At 40.9% G+C, this 21,369-nt stretch overlaps 1 protein-coding gene and 1 pseudogene across 4 annotated transcripts in view; both read left to right on the top strand.

Annotated features, from left to right (window-relative positions):
* The window catches only part of LOC145342109 (uncharacterized), a 62,701-nt pseudogene extending 42,618 nt beyond the window's left edge, over positions 1–20,083 (top strand).
* znf536 (zinc finger protein 536) overlaps positions 1–21,369 on the top strand; it is a 495,485-nt gene that overhangs the window by 18,957 nt on the left and 455,159 nt on the right. The window lies entirely within an intron of this gene.

Genomic DNA, 21,369 nt, shown 5'->3' with positions numbered 1-21,369 from the left:
GTGAGTGAACAATTACAGTTTTTTGAAGTGTGTAACAGTTTTAGTGGACATAATTTGAATACGGGAGAGAATTAGTAGGTTCATTACAGGTTCATTATAATCTGTTACAGAATTTATATTGGCTATGCATTCTCTTTTTAGATGGCCTCATGTGCATTTGTTGTTTTTAATTATCTTGAGACCACAAAACAATGTTAGACTGGCCTTCTTGGGTAATTGGATTAACCTGTATAAATATGTTAATAAATCAAAGTAATAATAAAAAGTACCTCCACAATAACAATAGTTAAATTTTAGGCATCTCATACTATTGGGAGAACAAACATTGAAATTTATCAAAGGTCAATAATTCTCCATTAAGTAAAGTACTCTGAGATACATAATTGTTGCACATTGTTGATGTGGCTTTTATTTTCATTTATTGCTAAAATGTAATAACTTTTGTATGAAATATAGTTATGGATAATTTACAAACAATAAGGGGCAATACATAAAATAGATAAAATTGTTCCTGTTTGACTTTTGGGGCTGTTTAATAAGTCTGCTGAACTAATTGTAAATGAATGCCTTTTTGTGCAGTTAGTATTGTGAACTACAATTGAAGTGTTACCACAATTCATTGAAGTCACTTTTTTAATCTTTTGTTTCTTCAAAAAAAATCAATTATTGTCCCTGAAAGAGAAGATTTATGTGAATAGTGAATGGGTTTTGAATTCATGGTTAACTCACGCTGTGCTGATGATAAAGAGTATGCACAGCCCTGACCCATGTTGTTTTCATGTAACTTTACTGGGCTATTAGTCACACCCCTGAATGTTGTACCCATATGTTCTGGAAGCTTGTTGCTGGAAGTGCCAATTCACCCATCCTCGTAACAATAGAATATTAAAACGTGTGAGGGTCGCCTAACATGTTAAGGCGCAAACTTGATAATTTATCATCTGTTTTCTCAAACTACTTCCATTAGTAAAAAAAACAAATGTTTCTTCTAAGTGCCTTGCATTGTGAAGCCAACACTTTGCTGTACTTTCTCCATGTATCATTGTTGTGTAATCACAGTAATCCATTCCATGCTAAGATGTAACAACATTCTTTGGCAATTATTTAGATTCTTCAGACAACTTATTTCCATTGGGATACGATACTAGTGAACTGGTTGGGGGATATGATACTGGTATACATGTCAGGAAATCTGATACTGCTATATTTTTGGGAAGGTTACATAGCAGCTTGCTTGTCAAGAGATGCAACACTGGTATATTTGTCAGGAGCTGCAATATTGCTACATTGTGTTATGATAAATAAAAATCTGTCAGACGATGTGATTTTGGAGTACTTGGCAGGAAATGTAGTAGCTGCATACTATCAGGAGTCCAGTATACCTATCAGAGGTATGATACTAGTATACTTGTCTGATGATGTGATAATGGCATACCTGTCAGGAGTTGGGTTGCTGATATACACGTCAAGAGTTTGATACTTTACGTTCATCAGAATTTGTGATACTGATGTACTTGTCGTGGAAATTATGCTCATGGAGAAATCTCAACTTTCACAAAGATAACTTGCTACTTGTTGATGAGGAAGCTCTTCAGTTTCAGTTAATGTTGGATTGGTTATTTTGCTGAATTCTTGGTCCATTTGAGCAATAACATTAATAGTTTGGAGGAGGAATTTGATTTGATTTATTATTGACACGTGTTGGGGTACAGTGAAAATATTGTTTCTTGTGTGCTATACAGACAAAACCTACCATTCATAGAGTACATAAGGGAGAGGGAAAGGAGAAAGTGCAGAATATAATGCTAAGTCATAACTAGGGTGGACAGAAAGATCAACACTTGAATTCTACCATCCCGCCCACCACAGAATCGGAGCGGGTGAGGGGCAGACAATGGAAATGTCCGTTGTCGGGCAGGATCTTGCAGTCTTGCTTGAGCAAGGCCGCAAAATCTACCCCAACTTAATAGAGTTTGAAAGAGTAAGAGTACAGCTTTAAATGCATAGGATGAGAGTAAAAGATAGAATTAGAGAGCATGCTGGGGACAGCTCGCAAGAAGTTGCCTTGCTCCGATGCCTTCTTAGTTACGTTGGAGGTTATATTAGCATTCACTCATTTAAGATCTGTTATCACAAGAAGTTTTCTGAAACTAGAAGCATTGGCTTGGGTGGTCTTTCTGCTTCTTCAAGGAAGAGAAACCTTTGCATTTATATTGTGTCTTATCAAGAACTCAAGATGTGCCAAAGCACAATCAATGGATTGCTTTTGAAGTGTAGTCACTCTCGTGGGGGAATCTAGAATTAGGGTGCACAGTTTAAAAATTAAGGTCCTCCTATTTAAAATAGAGATGAAATGGAATTTCTTCTCTCAAAAATTTGTGAGTCTTTGGAATTCTTTTCCCACGAGAGCTGGGAAGGCTGGGTCATTAAGTATATTCAAGGCTGGGTTAGATTTTTGATTGAAAAGGGAGTTTCAGGGTTATGGGGACAGGCAGGAAGTTGGCGTTAAGACCACCATCAGATCAGCCATGAAGTTATTTATTGACAGAGCAAGCTTGATGGTCTGAATGGTCTACTCCTCCTATTTCTTATGATCTTATGATTGTGGTTATGAAGGAAAACACCATTTGTTCACAGTAAGATGTTACAAACAGCAAACAAATGAGTGATCTGATAATTCATTTGTTGTGGTGATGTTTCAGGGTGAATGGTTATCCAAAACTCTGAGATCTCTCTCCTCCTCTCCCATTAATGTAATGTGATCCTTAATGACCAACCGAAACAGGCAAAAGTGGCCCTTGTGTTAAATCTTACTCAAAAGATCTCCAATGACCATTGCTCTCTCAGCACAGCACTGTAGTTTTGCAAGGGGCTAAATGTTTAAGTCTGTAGTCTTTTTAATGTGTTTCACTGATAAGATTTCATTAGCAATTATGTCCTTGCAACTCCCAATAATAAGCATAGGTATGCAATTCCCAAGAGTGGGTATTAGCAGATTTATTGTCAGATGTACCAGTGGTAATTCCGCATCCATTTAGGTGACAGGTTAAGAAATCCTCTGATCACTGTGACAGCATTCTAAATGCATGTTCTTGTTTACAACAGTTGGCTAAAGCTGAGGGTGAAATCAGAGTCCCATGTTGCATAATATGTAGAATTACATAGAATGTCCAGCACAGATACAGGCCATTCACACCAGTTGGTGTTTCAATTTCACTCAAACTGCCTTCTACTCTACTCCTTTGAGTCTTTTAGCACCGCCCACTATTCCTTTCTGCCCGGTATTCATATCATGCAAAATGTGCAGTTTGATTTGATTTGATTTATTATTGTCACATTTATTGGTATACAGTGAAAAGTATTGTTTCTTGCGTGCTATGCAGCATACCATAGCTAGGGAAGGAAAGGAGATTGTGTGTTAGATCCTGTTTATTTTTTTCTCAATTAGTAGTGTCTTGGCAGACAGCAGTGAACAACAACTCAAAGTAAGCAGTAGGTAACTGTAGCTACACTGAAAGCTTATCACTGATGTAATTGCTACACTTGTACCAAATGATACTTCGATTATCAGGACCAAACTCATTCAAAATTCACATAAACCTTTTTATATATTGCAAACCCAATTGTCCACTTCAAAGACTTTCCATACTGGGATAATGCATGTCTCAGTCACGATCAGTGAAAGCACAGTCAACTTTGCACTTTTTTTGCTCTTAATTACACAAACCAGCCTCCTATCCATTGATTCTGTCTGCACTTCCCATTGCCTCGGCAAAGCAGCCAGCCTATTTAAAGATCTCACTCACATTGGACATTCTCTCTTCCACCTTCTTCCGTTGGGACAAAGATACAAAAGTCTGAGGTCACGTACCAACCAACTCAAGAACAGCTTCTTCCCTGCTGCCGTCAGACTTTTGAATGGACCTATCTTGCATTAAGTTGATTTTTCTCTACACCCAAGAATTACATTCTGCACTGTCTCCTTTCCTTCTCTATGAATGGCATGCTTTGTCTGTATAGTGTGCAAGAAACAATAGTTTTCAATGTATTCTAATACATGTGACGATAATAAATCAAATCAAATTGAATATTCTGATTTTTCAGTCAATCTGTGTACTTCTCCAACTAAGCAATGCTGTTTTTGGAGTACTTTCCTGTTTTGGACACCCAGTAGCAGCATCACAGAAGCCAAAGCTCGCTCTTTTTTTGCCTATCATATTTCTCCTACACAGCATTTGGCAATGTACTACACGGGGAACAAACAGGCCACGGATAACCAGTGTTGTCTTTATGATATGTGTCTGTGTGTCCACTTGGCAACCTCAACAGGAGTGTGCAGTGAAACAAACTGATCATGCACAGCAAACAGAAGTTGGAGGGAACGTTATATGCTGACCAAGCCATCGCACAGTGGTTAGCACTACTGCCTCACAGTGCCAGGGATCTGGGTTCAATTCCCAGCCTGGGTTACTGTCTGTGCAGAATCTGCACGTTCTCCCCATGTCTGTGTGCTCTGGTTTCCTCCCACAAGTCTGAAAGACATGTTGGTTAGGTGCATTGGCCGTGCTAAATTCTCCCTCAGTGTTCTCGAACAGGCTCCAGAGACCGTTGACTAGGAGATTTTCACAATAACTTCATTGCAGTGTTAATGTAAGCCTATTGTGACAGTAATAAATAAGCTTGAAACAAAAAATCAGCAGGACCCAGCCAGGTAAATGGTTAGAGGTTAGTGTAGCATCCCTTGTCAAAGAGAGCTGGCAAAAAAACTGCAGAATCCACTATAAATCTGTCATGATGGGCATTAGTTTGATTATGAGCCTGAAAACAACTTGTATTTTTACCCAAATATCAATATACACAAATATTCCCAAGTATTTCTCAGGAATGATTATCAAGAAAGAAATTGATTCAAACCCACACATAAAGAGACAAGGAGGTGGGTTGTAAGGAGTGTTTTAAAGGAGGACAAAGAGGTAGAGAAGTGCGAGATTTATGGAAGTTATTCCCAGGGCTTAGGTCCGAGAAAGCAGAGGCTTGGTGGAGTAAAGGAAACTCGGGATGCACAAGAGGCCGGACTCAGAGTGCAGGGAGCTCAGAGGATTATGAGATGAAGGAGTTAGGGAGGAGCTAGACCATGAAGATTTTGAAAACAAAGATGAACATTTTAAAAGCAACCTCTTGCATTGTGAAATGAATTTGATGTGTGTGTGGCTGCATTATCCTCAACCATGCGTGCCACACCTTGGTTTCCTCTGTAACCCTGAACAAAATGGCCATGATTCTCCGGCCTCGCTGCTTCTGGTGCAGATCATGCCAATTCTGGAATATTGTATGCGGGCCTAAAATTGCGTTTTGTGTCTGGCGCCAAACAGTTTGCAGTCGTCCTGGTCCCTTGTTATTGGCGCAAACTGGCTCTTGCCCAGAAAGGGCATGAGGCTGATTAACATACTTAAATTAAAATTTAAATATGCTTCGCCTGTTCAATGCCAGATTCTTCCAGCTCTCAGGATCCTCCGATCCTTGGGTGTGGCAAGAACACGTCAAAAAGCACGACTTAAAAAAAGTGAGGCCACGTCGGGAGGGTGCTCGAAGGACATCAAAGCCCTTGGGTTGTCAGGGACATGGCTGGGCAGTGTCCATTTGGCATTGCCCACCTGGCACTCACAGTGCCAACCTGGCACACTGAAAGTGGTCAGTTGGGCAGTGCCAGCCCACCAAGGGCAGTGCCAAGAGGGTGGGAGTCAGGCCTAAGTGGGAATGGGGCCTGACTAGAGGTCTTGAAGAGGCAGGGCATGATAGAGGGGCACCAAGGGGTGGGGCTGAAGGGGGGGCGATGAAAGGGGAGTTATGAAGAGAGGGTTATTAAGGGGGCTATGAAGCGGGTCTATGATGAGATGCTGTAAAGCGTGATTCTGAAGGGGGCTATGGTGGGAGGCTATGCAGGGAAGTTGTGAAGAGATGGGTATGAAGGGGGACCTACTGGCAGGCCCCCAGTGCTCGGATGCTAGTTATCCTTGTCAGGGAGGGGGTGGGGAAACATGCCACCAATGATGGGGGATGGGAGAGTCCCAATGTCTGTGAGGGAAGAGCAGGGTTCTTTCTGTGCACTATGACTCAATGTACTTGTGTGCCTGTGCATGGAGAGGAGAAGCCCAAGATTTGCAGAAGTTGGACAGTTCAATTATGTATGTCCAGAGTAAACTGACGGCTGTAAGCAAGGCTGCATGATTTGATGTGTCACACTCATGGTGGCTATATACATTTAAAAATGATATGAAGCTTAGGAGAGCAACACATCTTGCTCCCTATTGACAGATCCAATTCCAGCGTTGGCCATGTGGCCTTCCTGAATAGATTTGGCAGTTTAGTGTCAAATGGCACCGAGTTATGGCATCATGGTGCTGTCATCATTTGCCCACCAGGCGCCAGTTAAGTCTACTCAACTCACTTTGCATAGATTTCTGACATCGGTTAGAGGAAACTTTTATCCCATTAATCTGGATTCAATTCTCAAATCGAAGGCCCAGTACTAAAGAATTGTGTGTTAACCCACTGTGTCCATTTTTGTATTATATATGAACTTATTCCATGCCTGTTTGGGATACTGTTTTTAATTCGAGCCATCTTCTTTGCTAAAACCTTACCCTTTCAGCCCTGTCGAGTGTTCAGTACATAGCAAAGTCTCATTGTGCACATTTTTATTCCCTTTTGCTTTAATATTCATGCTCCATGCCAGCCTGTCCTCTGATTTTACTGTTTCGTCTGTGATCTGCATAAGTGACCACCTCGGACATTATGATTAGTGTTTATTTCCATCCTGTGATAAAGTGTTTGCCTTCTATACTGTTTCTTCCATATAATCTGCTCAAGGTGGAAAACATACTCAATGGAGAAATCATTGTGCCAGTGGGGTGGGGAAGTAGGTAGAGAGTGGTGATGGAAGACAGAGGTGTAGTGGAATTAAAAGTCTTGTCTATCCTTAATGCCAAGCATTAATACATCAATATGATGTGTAATTAAGCCATATAATTTTCCTTGCTCTCTTGATGCAACAGCCTCAGTTGTCTGAGGGTTGCTACTCATGGCTGAATGATGCAGTGATATCGCAATGGGTCAAGTAGAGGAGACAAGGCCCCAAGACCTACCTGAGACGGCATGGGACTGAGCAGATGCCATTGGCATTACTCAACTTAAGTTATAACCAATTGTGCTCAACAACCCTATCCTTCATAACATTGATGTTTACCATGAATATTGCAGCAGACATCACTGGATAAAAGAAAATGGCAAAACTAAGTATAAGGACACCAAAACATTCTTCTGCAATACATTACGATTTGTATAAATTCAGAATCAGACATGGAAAATAATTTAATTAAACAATAGTAATTGTAAGTTGTATAATATGTTGTACATGTAGGAGGGGGTCAAGCAGCAAAATGCTCTTTCAAATTCAATTTATGGTTTTATAAAAATGATGTCTGTACTCATTGGAGTTTAGAAGGCTGAGGAGGGATCTAATACAGACTTACAAGATAATGAAGGGGCTAAATAGGGTAGAGGTAGAGAGATTCTTTCCACTTAGAAAGGAAACAGAACTAGAGGGCACAGCCTCAAAATAAGGGGGGGGGGGGGTGGTGCAGTTTAGAACAGAGTTGAGGAGGAACTTCTTCTCTCAGAGGGTGGTGAATCTCTGGAATTCTCTGCCCACTGAAGTGGTGGAGGCTACCTCGTTGATTATGTTTACGTCACGGGTCGATAGATTTCTGATAGACAAGGGAATTAAGGGTTATGGGGAGAAAGCGGGAAAGTGGAACTGATCCACTAAAGGATCAGCCATGATCTTATTGAATGGTGGGGCAGGCTCGAGGGGCTAGATGGCCTACTCCTGCTCCTATTTCTTATGTTCTTATAAGGAAGTAGATAGATAGCCTAATGGTTAAATTTTTAGTTCTCACTTAAATTTACCTTCTCTCTCAAAGATCCATATGCTACAATTCTGGTTGTCTCTTATGGTTTTTGCCACAAAATGGAGCATCGCACAGCAAGTGTTTTATCTTTGAACAGGAATGGAGGAATCATAGAACCCATGGAATCTTCCAGTGCAGAAGGAGGTCATTCGGCCCATCAAGTCTGCACCAATCACAATCCCACCCAGGCCCTATTCCAGTAACCCCTCATACTTACCCCACTAACATGGCCAATTGGCCTAACCTGCACATCTTTGGACTGGGGGAGGAAATCAGAGCATGCGGAGGAAAGCCACACAGACACGAGGGGAATGTGCAAACTCCACATAGACAGTGCCCCGAGGTCAGAATTGAACTTGGGTCCCTGGTGCTATGAGGCAGCAGTATGAACGACTGTGCCATTGTGGGGGCGATGACAGCTCAATAAGTATGAATTGTGATGTAGAAGAACCACTTTGTCGAACTGTCCCACAGCCTGACCAAGAGGATAAAATGCAAATCTTTTCAGTAGGTTCAGTATTTTGGTTCCTCAAATTCACAGAAATTGAAGCAGCTATGTCCAGTTTACAAACTTTAAATGTACTCCGCTAGAATCACTTTGCAAAGCTTGAGGTGGAAGTTGAGTTCTTTGAATAAATTGAAGCCAGTTGTAGTGTTTCACTCAGTTCAATTACAGAGGAAACAGCGTAAAGATAAACATTTCAGCTTGTGTTATTGCTTATTTAATCAACTTGCATATAGCGTCTTCACAAAGAAAAGATAATCGAAGACTGTTACCTTAAAATGTGTTTTTTGATTGAAAAATATAACTAAAATAAGTGTCTTTCGCAACAAAACTGCTGTAATGTGCTGTTTACTTACTTATAAATTACAAAGTTATGGTTGGCCTTGCTAGTTTTATTTTGAGGAAGAGAATTTATAATATGGAATTTCTGGTTACAGAACATCACTACACTCTTAAATTTGTTTACAATTAGGCATCTTAAAAATAGTAATAGGAATTGAGAAGTAAAAAAATCAGTCTGAAAATTCTTTTTGCTGATAATGTCAAGAGGTCTGAAGAGATACTTGGGTGAGTTAAATTTATTCAACTGGTTTTGCAACTATGATAACAGTTCTGTTTGCCACCCACTTGTCATGCAGCTCCAAATCTGTTTTTAATCACTCATTTACTGCCTAAAATTGTTTTCTGACTCTGCTTTGGAACTTTGAAGGCTTTCTAAAATGAATAAACACAATAAAATGTTAAAGATGTTATTCGCATGCATGGATGCGTGGAATTGTTTAAACATAATTTTAAAATCCCAGACAAGTATACCAGCTTGTCCTTAGCACTTTGAGCACTATCTTTTCAGACACATTACTGACTTATATACAGTAAAGCAACAGAAATGTATAAAACCATAAAAATGATAATTATAGTTTTTGGCCGTAGTTTCTGAATGCGTCAATGAATTGTGATGTTATTATTCTGGTTCATAAATGCGAATATAAACCTTGGTGGTTAAATTAAATCAAAAAACGGTGCCATTTGATCAGTCTAGTCACATGCTTACACTGATCTATATTGCTTGATATCAAATGGACTTTGTAGTCAATAATTTGTTATATCAGCTAATATATTGAAAAACACTTACTAGGTTAAAACTGTAAGGTAAAAACAAAGAAAAAAAAGCTATTTAGCTTATGAGTCTCTCATTCCAGTAGGCTGTGTGCAATTTACATTATTGGATCTGTCCTCACTTATTTAATCACATGGGGAGATGAATGACTGAGGTAAAACATCATGTGCAGCATTTCAAATATCCTAGCATGACTGATAATGAAATGGCTTATGGATTAGTCGGATCATTTATGATTTCTTTTCATACTATAAACATGATAGTTAATATACCAGTCTGGCATACAGAACACCTAAAATATTTACTGCTGCATGAAAGGCTAGTTGTTTCAAATGAAAGACTGCCTACAATTTTACCTGTGGATAGAATCCCTTCTGAGTTTGACACATAAAATTTTAATCAATTATTATATTTTGAACTTTTGATGTAATGCTGAATGTTAAGTCATTGAAAGTCCCCCAACTCGAGAAGAAACTCAAGTTTGCATTCTACTCTGACGGAAAAAGATTTCTCCCCATCAAAAAAAAGACTTGCATTTATATGATCTTTCATGGTAATGGATGTTTCTTAATGTTTTACAGTCTCAGTACCGATTTTCCATTCATATCTTTTAGTTCACAATGACTACCTGATGAAGTGTTCTATTTGTATTAATGGTGCCTTTGGACTATGGATGCTATTTTACCATTTTGATATTAAGTGCTGGGTGGACTTGAAACTGGGGGGAGGGGGGGCCTGATTTTACCATCAAGTTGCACCTGTTTTTGGGCACGAGAACTTGGTAAAGTTCGGCATGAGGCGGGTAGCGCGATCCATGCCCATCTCTGTGCCGGTTGCTCCTTTAGCAAGGCCTGAAAATGGCCGCGATCGGGCATGCATTTAAATTGACTTAATGGGCTGCACGCCCAATCTTACTGGCACTTCCCCCTTTACCACCACATTCACCACGGAATGAACGCAAAGCAGACATGCTCTGCAAAAGTCTGGTTCCGGCACTCCAACTAGTGAGGAGGTAAGTGCCGAGCATCCGATGGTTCTGTGCTTGAAATCAATGGCGGGAGGGATAGCTGCAGGGTTTTGGGCCCATTAAGCCCCACTCACAGGCTTCTGCAGCGTGATTCAGAATTGCTGATATTTTTTCAGGCAGAGTGCGTGTAGGAGTGCCTGAGAATAGGTCTAAAAATCAGATCTGAAACACTCCCAGTTTCAAGTCTGGGTGTGGGCCTGATTGCGGCCATTTTCAGCTGGGTATGGATCACACTACTTGCCTCATGCCCGATTTTACTGAAAACAGGTGTAAGTTGATAGTAAAATTGGGCCGTTTGTTCTATTCAGTGAAGTGCTAATTTACAAGATTTGGTTTCATTTTCTGCAGCATGTTTCCTTCTCTCTACAAAGTGGTGGTGCTCTATCTGAAGTTGGTGACATGTGAAATGGTAATCATTTTTCCCAGCTGTATGACAATGGAGATCTAGTTTTGTGCTACCTAGCCCAATCTTGTGTTTGCTTATGCTACAAAAATGCACTTTGGCAAGAGTAGAAACAACCAATATTTCTTCTCTGAAGCCCATGGACACGGAAATTTATCTGACACTGAAGTTGTTTGCAGTTCTCCAAAGACCAATCTGGCTAAGTTAAGCTAAATCAGCACAGACCATAGCGTGAATCTGGGACCTTCTATATGTGTTTCAGTTCCACAACATGCTGTGTATTTGCCCAATATACCTGACTGGGATGCTGTTGAAGGAATTCAACACATAACTACACATTTCACATGGTGGCACGGCTGCCTCACAGTGCCTGGGATCCGGGTTTGATTCCCAGCTTGGGTCACTGCGCGGAGTTTGCACATCCTCCCCGTGTCTGCGTGGGTTTCCTCTGGGTGTTCTGGTTTCCTCCCGGAGTCCGAAAGATGTGCTGCTTAGGTGCATTGGCCATGCTGAATTCTCCTTCAATGTACTTGAACAGGTGCTGGGGTGTGGTGACCAGGGGATTTTCATTGCAGTGTTAATGTAAGCGTACTTGTGACACTAATAAATGAACTTAAAAAACTTACTTATGCAACTTTAGTTGCACTGAAACATAACTACAAATTATATATATACTAACCATTGGAGGGAGAAGAAAAATAAGCCAGGTTAAATTACAGCTACCAAAGGAGATTTTAGCCTTCACGCTTCGACCTTTCAAAGGATGAAATAAATCATAGAATCCCGACAGTGCAGAAGGAGGCCATTCAGCCCATCAAGTCTGCACCCACTGCAATCTCACCCAGCGTGACACTCTTATTAATAAATATTTTATGCAAATAGTCAACACTGAAATTGCTGTTTTAATTAGAGATTTATATGTGCAACTTTCCAGTAACACACAGGCATCAGCTTGCATTCGACAAATTAACATCCACACAATAGTCACCATGCCGGTTTGGCAGTTTTTACATTTTAACGCTTTTCTGCAAGGCTACAGAGAAGAAAATAAGATCACTCACCATAGCATGATGAAAATGACAGGAGATTAATATACTATCCAGGAAAAGCATTCATCCTCCTGACAGTATGGGCACTTTGTCAGAGTTACTGACTGCTCTACTTCCAGTAAGCTAGATGAAAACATTTACCTACATCATTTTCTACCTGGCTAAAAATGTACAAAATAATAATTATTTCAGTAGCACATTGCAAAAGAAGAGCTGTTTCATCTGCTTGCCATGTTGGCTGATGCCAAGCTGAAAACGTGATAAAGAGCACAGAAAACTAGATGAAGAAGATTTAGCAATTTAGGTTGTGATAAAATAGCCTAAAGTAATAAACAGATGTGTTACAGACAAAGCAGCAATGGACACAATAACACACATTTGAGCTTCAAGTGCTTAAATTGTTCGAACTGAATTCTTGTAGTGTCAAAGTCATTTCAACTCCTCAACTGTCTAATGTATTTCAGTGCAGCTAATTGTAGTAGAGTTCTTACTTGTTCATCTCCATCATTTCTCTTAAATGAACAAATATTGTGTGGCATTACTGTGACTTTTCTCCATAAATTATTAAAATGTCCTATCTTAAATGGTGTGTAGAATAAAAATACCGATGACCACAGTGTGCATTGACAGTTTTCATTGTAATTACCAATGAAGGAGATATATTTTTGTACCAATGCATGAATTGCAGCATCCTTAAACTGCCAGCAAAGAACATGCTTGCAGCTCCTTTATTTGACTGTTGGGTTGGAGAAGAACAAGCTTTCTGCTCCAGGTGATCATCCAGTGAGCTCTTGTAGAAACTTTTGTCTATGTAGGCATCAGCTGAGAACAGAAAAGGGTTGAGTTGTGATGATCTGATAGTATTATGAATTATGCCAAAGCATACTCTCTGGGCTGTTATGGGAAGTATGACTTCTTGGGTGAGGAACTGGATAGTGTCAAACACTCATGAACCATGCTCTGGCAAGGACTTCAATCTTTCATAGAAATGTAGAAACTAAAAGCAGGAGTAGGCCATTTAGCCCTTCGAGCCCACTCAGCCATTCATTTTGACCTTGGCTGATCATCGAATTCAATATCCTGATCCCTCTTTCTCCCATATCCTTTGCTGCCTTTCAGTTGGGAGTGGGGAAGAGTAGGGACGCAGGGTCAGTGGGATGTGGAAAAGATAGAAATAAATACCAGAGAGTTTGGATTGATTTCAAAACTGAATCTAATCTTGGAGGTTCAAATCACAATCATGTGATTGTCCATGGTGTCATCTGAAGCCCACAGTACAACTGTGGCCTTGCACTGGCCTTTTATAATACACATGTGCATGGTACCCTTTAAGTCATCCTTAGTTTCTTTGGAAGATTTGAACTTTATCCTTTTTAAAACATTTTGTTTGTTCAATCCTGTTAGCCAGGAATTATAATCAAGAAACTTTCTTACTACTTAGTAACAAGAATGTTTTGTTCTTTCAATTTGCTTCTGTCTTAAGTTGGTATCCTGCAGATTATAGTAATACAATTATATCTTGAGGGCAGAGGTCAACTATTTTCTTAACTTATTCTGGACAGCCAATTTTCTCCTCCAACAGACAGTTTTTCTTGTATCTATTATGTGGGACATTGTAAAATCCTATCGGTATAGTTGTAATTTTCCTTAGGTTAAGTGCTTTATAAAGCATGTCCAGCAGTATGTCAGATCAGAGTCTGTGATGTGCTGCAATTTATTTTCGAGGCTTTATAAGATAATTATCTCTTTTATCTTCTCTTTTCCAGTGATACTGTGAGCTAATGTTAAAGAGTCATTGGTTTGGATTTTCTGGCCATGATTACCCCAAACCTGGAAAATCCTGCCTGAGGCCAACAGACCGTTCCATGGTCTGTCCCCCTCCCCCACCCACTATGATGACCAGGATGGCTAAATCCACCCCCCCTCCCTGCAACTGCCCCACAGCGCCCCCCCCCCACCATAGAGTCATTGCAAAATTCAGCACAAAAACAGGCCCTTCAGCCCAACTGGTCCATGCTGACCATGTGCCCTCCCAGCTAGTCCCAACTGTCTGTGTTTGGCCCATATCCCTAATCCTTTCCTATCCATGTACTTATCCAAATGTTTTTTAAATGTTGCTATTGAACCTGTTTCAAGCACTGTCTCTGGCAGCTCATTCCGTACACTTTTATTAGTTATTTATTTATATTTCTGTCACAAATAGGCTTACATTAACATTGCAATGAAGTTACTGTGAATATCCCCTCTTCGTCACAGTCCTTCGCCTGTTTGGGTACACTGAGGGAGAAATTAGCATGGCCAATGCACCTAATCAGCACATCTTTCGGACTGTGGGAGGAAACTGGAACACCCGAAAGAAACCCACGCAGACACGGGGAGAACATACAGATTCCACACTAGTTGGGAATTGAACCCGGGTCTCTGGGACTGTGAGGTAGCAATGTTAACCACTGTGCTACTGTGCCACCCATATATGCAACACACTCTCTGTGAAGTAGTTGCCCCTCAGATCCCTTTTAAACCTTTGCCCTCTCCGCTTAAACCTATGCCTTCAAATTTTTAGTTCCCCTTTTCTGGGTGTTCTTCCTCTTGAGGAGAAGTAGGAGCAAAGGACATAAAGTCCAACTGTGGTGTATTGCAAAGTGAGCCCTAATGGATCAAGCGGCCATTGCTAATCCTGTCTGATTTTCTTCTTATTGAAAATCAGGTTCAGTGTGCAAGCTTGATCCATTAGGCACTCTAGTTCAGTATCCCCCATCAATGACATACGTGTTTGAGGGTCTGTTAAGCCTGCTACATTTAGGAGTAGGAATTTGGTTCTCAGGAGACACCATATCATCGTATGGTATCTCAAGGTTTTTGCATAAAAATGTAATGTGGAGAAGCGTGACAATATCAATAAAAGGACTGGTGCAGCATTTGCGACAGATTACTTCTGCAGTTTGTTTAAATTAATCAGCTTTGAAATATTCAACTGCCGTCAAAGTACACGATTGAATAGAAGAGAATCGTAGCACCAGAGTGAAACTATTTCTGTTTGAGTAATACACCCAGCAATACCAGCACTCAAACCTCCATAACCAACCTGATCTGTAAACCAGTGCAGAGAACACTCTTATATCACAATCTCTTCAGTGCTTTCAATATTTTCTCTAAAGTGTTAACTTCCAATCAGTCAAGTTGCTGAATTAAACAGAATTCACTACTGTGGATCTCCTTAGAAGTAGATTATTTGATGAGAGGTAGGGAATTGAGTGGTGGTGGTACTAGGCAGTGAACTCAGTCAATCTTTGTTCCAGGGATAGGCCTGGAGTCTACAGGAACTGAAGACCAATCTCTAGGATACTAGGCGAAAAATCATTGGGATGTCAAAAAGGATTTTTTAAATCATTTTCTTTGAACATCTTTCTTTGCCAGGTAGAAAATATTAAAAATGGGGAAGGGCGGGCAGGCTCTTTGACTGAAAATCAATCATCACCCAACAGGGCAATGAATCTTTTTGCCTTTCAATTGGTGTAGGAAGGTAATGTATCACAAGGCTGGATGGGGTATCCAAAGAACATCAAAAGCAAGGGGGGGGGGCGCAACTCATGTGATGAAACCACCAGGAATACTTTTACTCACAGTTGGCAACCCTATCCAGGAATGAATAGTTTACATCTCTTGGGGGTCAAGAGACATGCTCCATATAGGGAACTGCACGAAACCTACTGTGGCAGGTTGTGGAGGGCTGCAGAGAGGGAGGTAAAGGCAACTTCCAAGCTGCCTGAAAAATTCTGACAAAGAGCGATCAGACTCGCAAAATTGGCTGCATTCTCTCTCCGCAGATGCTGCTAGACCTGCTCAGGTTTTCCAGCATTTTCTGTTTTTGTTTCAGATTCCGGCATCTGCAGTATTTTGCCGATATGAAGAATTCAGAGTTTGGGCAAAATTTATGAGCTGCCTCTGGGCCTGTGCAATAATGGCTTGAGAGCAATTGCGCATGCCTGTCTCTGGAAAACTGTTGAGGGCCCTTCTTTTGACATTTGAATAGCTGGATGACAGACCTATCGGGAGGCTCTGCTTGTCCATTGTAAGGGCGGGAAACAAGTTGCAAACGGTTCTTCTCATGTTTAATTTGCATGCAGCAGGCCATGTATGGATCAAACCTTTCCCCAAGTACATTTCCTATCCTTGTCTGCCTCAGACCCATCCAGGAAAATCCAGTGGGATGTGAGCTGTAGTGGCCTTTTTTTTAAATCCTTTCTGAGTGTTGCACATTTTTGTACAATGTGTTCTAAATTTTATCTCGAGTAACAACTAAGCGACTTGGGTATATATAACGAGCATATTGGTTGCTCCATATCAGTTCAAACAGGAAGCAATACATTTGAAAGGAAAACATTTGTTTTCAAAAGAACAAAACTAAAAACACAAGAAATTTTGTTTTTACATAATGTAATGATTTGTTACACTGTAATAGTTAGTTAAAAGGATTCATGCAAAGGAAGTCACAAAGATAACAATCACACTAAACCTAAATCGGAGTCTGGCTTGTTGTAATCAGATTTTGCAATTATAATTGTGGAACTTAGTCCCCTCAGGCTACTGAGCAGAACTGGAGCTAGCCACAGGCAACTGATAGAAAATTAAATATGTTTGTATCAGTCGCCATTAAACAATATCTAAGGAAATGATGATTTACCTCCTTATGCCCTAAAGGAACAACTATTACTTGTGAACTGGGACTCATTAACCAAACTACCACACGTGGCTGAGGGATGAAGCAGAAACTGGTGTAAGAAGTGATAGTTTGATGTCAATTCTGACTGTATGTTCCAGAGTCAAAGGACATGTCAGTATGGTCTGGGTTGATTATTTTTAAAAAAATCATATCACGCAACAATATTATATTTGCACAAGCTACCCTTTAATGGAAGGGAATCAGAATTTAACATTGATGAATCTTAATTAACTTGGCAGGTAGACTGAGGACCATCTTGCTGCTTTTGCAATTGATGGATTATTAAGTCAGTTGCATAATACATACTCTAATATCAGAGCTGTTAACCCAGAATATCAACCAAAACCAACCAGCAGCTTTGAAAAAACTAGCACGCCACTCAGAAAGCTGCCAACTCTGCAATAGCCTAGTAAGCCGGGAAAGTAAGTAGCCTTGTGGACTCAGTGATTGAAGGTTTGGGAATGCACAACATACGTTCGCTTTGATCGGAGGAAGATAAACAAGAGTTGAAAATCTGAAGGAGAATATTCAAATATTAATGGAAGACAGTTGACATATTTGAGGGATCGTACCTCAGGCATTTATAAAACCGAAGCATTCTTGTTAATTTGGAACTCTTTTGGATGATTTGATCTCAACATTTGGGTGGTTGAGCAGCGGAGCACGCTGGCAGTGCGCCGGTTCCCATTGTGCCAAGGGCAGAGCCAACTTGTTAGTTTTATTGACTCTGGGATTAAATCCGGTGACCACACTGATTCTGCCTGATTGCGTTTCGCTTTGGAGGCTTCAATCATCTTTGAAGTTCCGGACTGTCCACTTCTTTGCAATAGATGACAGGAATCCAACTCAAACACAACCACAGCATTACAGATATGAAAAGGCTTCTGTTAAATATAAAATGTACACCGCTGTTGCAGAAAAGCCGATGATCTAAAATGGTGTATGTTTAACTGGAATAGCATTTGGGTTGTCGAGAAATATACAGTTCTTTAATCTCTGTCTTTGTAAAGTACATATACCAGTGTCATTCCCCCTTGAGTAAACATTGAAAGGTCAAGTGCGCACTGTCTCCTCCCCAGTGCTTCAAATGCTCTGTTTTGAAGTTATCATTACCCATCTGTCGTCTTTTAACAGGAGGGTACATGTAGTGTACCACTCAACTGATAATATGTTCTTCTGCCAACTAGAATGAGGCAGGAAAGAATGCTTATGAGTGGTTGAAAGAAATTGTCAAAAGCCTGCATTCCATGAATTCATATTGAGAAATATTATGCCGAGGCAGAAACGCAGTCTATCTTAAGCAGATGGTCTGATAAGAATATCTATTTGCAAAGTAACATTATGCAAAATCTTACATTCCAAATGATATACAGTCGATTCCTGTTGAGTGAAGAACCTGTTTGTCACGACATTTTATTAGCTTATCAGGAATTCACAGTGATATGTTAATAATTTTCTGTTGCACATTTACTTGCCTACTTTTAATTGGAATGGAAAATTTTCCAAAACACAGTGTTTCATACAGTTAATTTCTTTTAAGTTGCTGTAATTTGGCAAATTGTACAAATAACAGAAGTCATGCAGCATGTTACACAGAAGGTGACTGTGTGTGATTTGAGCTGTAAACATGGCAAAATGCATAATCTGGAAAATAAAGAATTTGCAACTAAAATTATTCCATTAGTAGCAATGAATACAGTGTGTGCAAACAGTGACAGATTTTGCATTTTTGATTCCTGTTCACTGAAGTGGATCTGACTGTGCTACTTAAAAGTTCTTGCAGATCTGCAATTTAAATCTGTTTCTGCTCTTAATATTTTGTCCGCTGGTTTTCATTTCTGTCACTCTGTTTGCTAAATGAGGCCGCATCGTGGCATCTATTCCTACTGATCATTTCTGGCACCTCGCCTTAATCAGCCAATCCACGCGCATGAGTTCTAAATTGTGAAGGCCAAAAGGATATTTGACAATGGGACCGCAAAACCGTTTCCAGTACCTGTTTAACCTACATGCACATCCAGCAGAGGTCATTGAATGATATGCCCCCTTTATAATCCAATCAATACATTAAGAGCAATTGTAGCACCTTTATTGACATTGAAGCAGTGGCCATTTAACTCAGTACAGACCAGTAATCAAATGCAGTAACCTTTTGGCCCCTTAAGGGTTTGTACTTCACCATGTGATGCATTTGCTCTTAACAGGAAGTAAGGAAGACCATTCTGCAGTTTTAATCTTTTTATCACATTGAAAGCTACATCTTCTAAATGTTATTAATCACCGGTGGATGGCCATTACCATCCCCCAAATACTTTTGTGTCCATTTAAAAAAGAAGTCCCTCAATCTTTGTACCTAATCTCACGTATGTGGTATTCTTCATGTGTTCCAAATAAGTATCAGAGCTTAGTCCAGTCTTATCCTCAGCTAACATCAAACACTGAATTTTAACTGTCAGACCCATTTGCAGTGAGGAGGCAGGAAGCTCATCGGCAATTCATGGGAAACTCGGATGTTTCAATTGCAGGGTTGGCAGTAACTTTTAACCTCACCCTCGATTGGAGTGGGCAAGCGTGGTGATAACCTGGATCGGATTGTTTCAGCTTCAGTATTTAAAGGGATCCTCTGCGAGCATCAGAGTGAACATACTCTCAAAGTGCCTTCACAGAGTCAGGAACGTCACAGGTGGAGTCTCAACATGTGAAGGCAAGACCGTGCTTTTCAGATATGTCCTTGGATGTCATGCTGTGGGCACAAAGGGCCCACAGGGAGTTTCTGTTCTCTGAAAATTGGAGGATGATGGCAGCCTCAGCAAGAAGGTGTGGCTGGTAGTGGCCAAGAAGGTCAGTTACAACTGTTGGTCTTTATTCCTGCTGCAAATGGTTTAATGACCTGAACAGGGCTAGAAAGGTGCATGGCACAGCTCATTCAAACACTTATCCCCTTCACTCTGCCTTCCCCAGCCTTCTCCTGCACATTACGTGTCAGACCAACAAACATAACCATAATACGCATCTGCATCTCTCTCAGCACCTCTTCATATACCCAGATGTGACTCAACTTTATCTCACTGCAATGCTACACCCATCACAGTGACCCACCACATTTCTTGTCCATCCATCTTCTTAAAACATTCGACAGACCACACTCTTAGGTCTCTCCTTCCTGTTCTTGCAGGAGAAGGGAATACAGGACAGCAGTGACAGACAGAGAACTCAGGTTAGCCCTCAGGTTACCTCCATCTTAACAGCTGGAAAGGAGAGAGTAATGGCAATAAGCCAGGTCTCCTAAAGCTTGACCATTGGTGAGGGAAAGATAAGGGGCCTCCCAGCCATCCCGTGACAGAATTAAATGTAGCCACATGGCATACAACATTCCTGGAGATGCCAGCAGCCTCTGAAGTATGGTGATTTGTGCAATGATCATCCAGTCAGTTCTAATACATGTTTTTCATCTCCCCGGCCAGCTTCCCTCAGGAGGTGGTGCTGAATAAAGATGAGGCCCCACAGAGGAGGTCACTCATTCTGAAAATGCTCAGTCACCTGACCACTGCACACTAGTGCAGACGCAAACACTTTTGGTGGGGCATTGAGGGAGATAGCTGGGTTGTTACATGCTATTTCACCCATCACAAGTGAGCAGGAGAAGGCATTGGAGAAGGGGACAGTGGTGCTGAGTTCATCGAAGGGTTGCCGCCACTCCCTCCTCAGCTGGGCATAAGTGCTGAGCCCTGGGGACGAGTTGGGAACGGGTGGGGGAAGGGAGGGGAGTGCCTATGAAGAGGACAATTTTGGAACAAACGCAGAAAATGTGTCAGCTTCTTTCAACCCTTTCCAGAGGGACTGCCTACTATCGGTAAGAGATTGGAGGTGCCCGATCTCCAGATTGAGTGCTGTGATGTCTCAAGCATTCAAACTGATGTCCACATCCATAGGAAGAGTAGTCATCTGCATGGAACATCAGACAGGACTGTGAACTGAGTGCTGGTTTAACCAGTCACCTGCACACTGAGACTGCCACCTTAAACAAGATGCAGGAAAACTTCACCTTAGCGCCTCACTTAAGTGCAACAAACTGCTCTCCAACTCTTAGCTAGAAGGGAGGTACTGTAGGCCATGAGAGGGAAAATGGCCTACACCAGCTCCAGTTTCTTGTGAACTTATTTCTCTACCCTGGAGAGCTGTAGATGCCCAGTCATTGAGTATATTCATGCCAGAGGTTAATAGATTCTTGAGAATTAAGGAGTGAAGGGCTATAAGGATAATGTGCAAAGATGGAGTAGAAGCACAGGATCAGCTATGATCAGGCTTCAAGGGGAAAATGCCTATGCCAGTTCCTATTTCTTATGTTCTTTAGTGGCAACCCTGCCCAGAGCATTTCCACTCCTGACTCTTTGAAAAACTCAGTGGACATTGGAGCAGATACAACAACCTTCCACTAACTCTACTAAAGCCATAGTGGTAGCTCCACATCGGAGTAATAAGAAAGGGAAGAGAAAGGATTTGTAGTTGCACAAGGATATTCACTTGGCTGTTTAACATTATTAAGTTGTCACATACCTGATAATGTTTCTGAGC

Source organism: Carcharhinus amblyrhynchos, chromosome 4 (assembly GCF_965287045.1).
Source record: "Carcharhinus amblyrhynchos chromosome 4, sCarAmb.v2.hapA, whole genome shotgun sequence".
Classification (NCBI taxonomy): Eukaryota; Metazoa; Chordata; class Chondrichthyes; order Carcharhiniformes; family Carcharhinidae; genus Carcharhinus; species Carcharhinus amblyrhynchos.
Note: the sequence above shows the minus strand (reverse complement) of the source record. Positions and strands in the feature narration are given on the sequence as shown.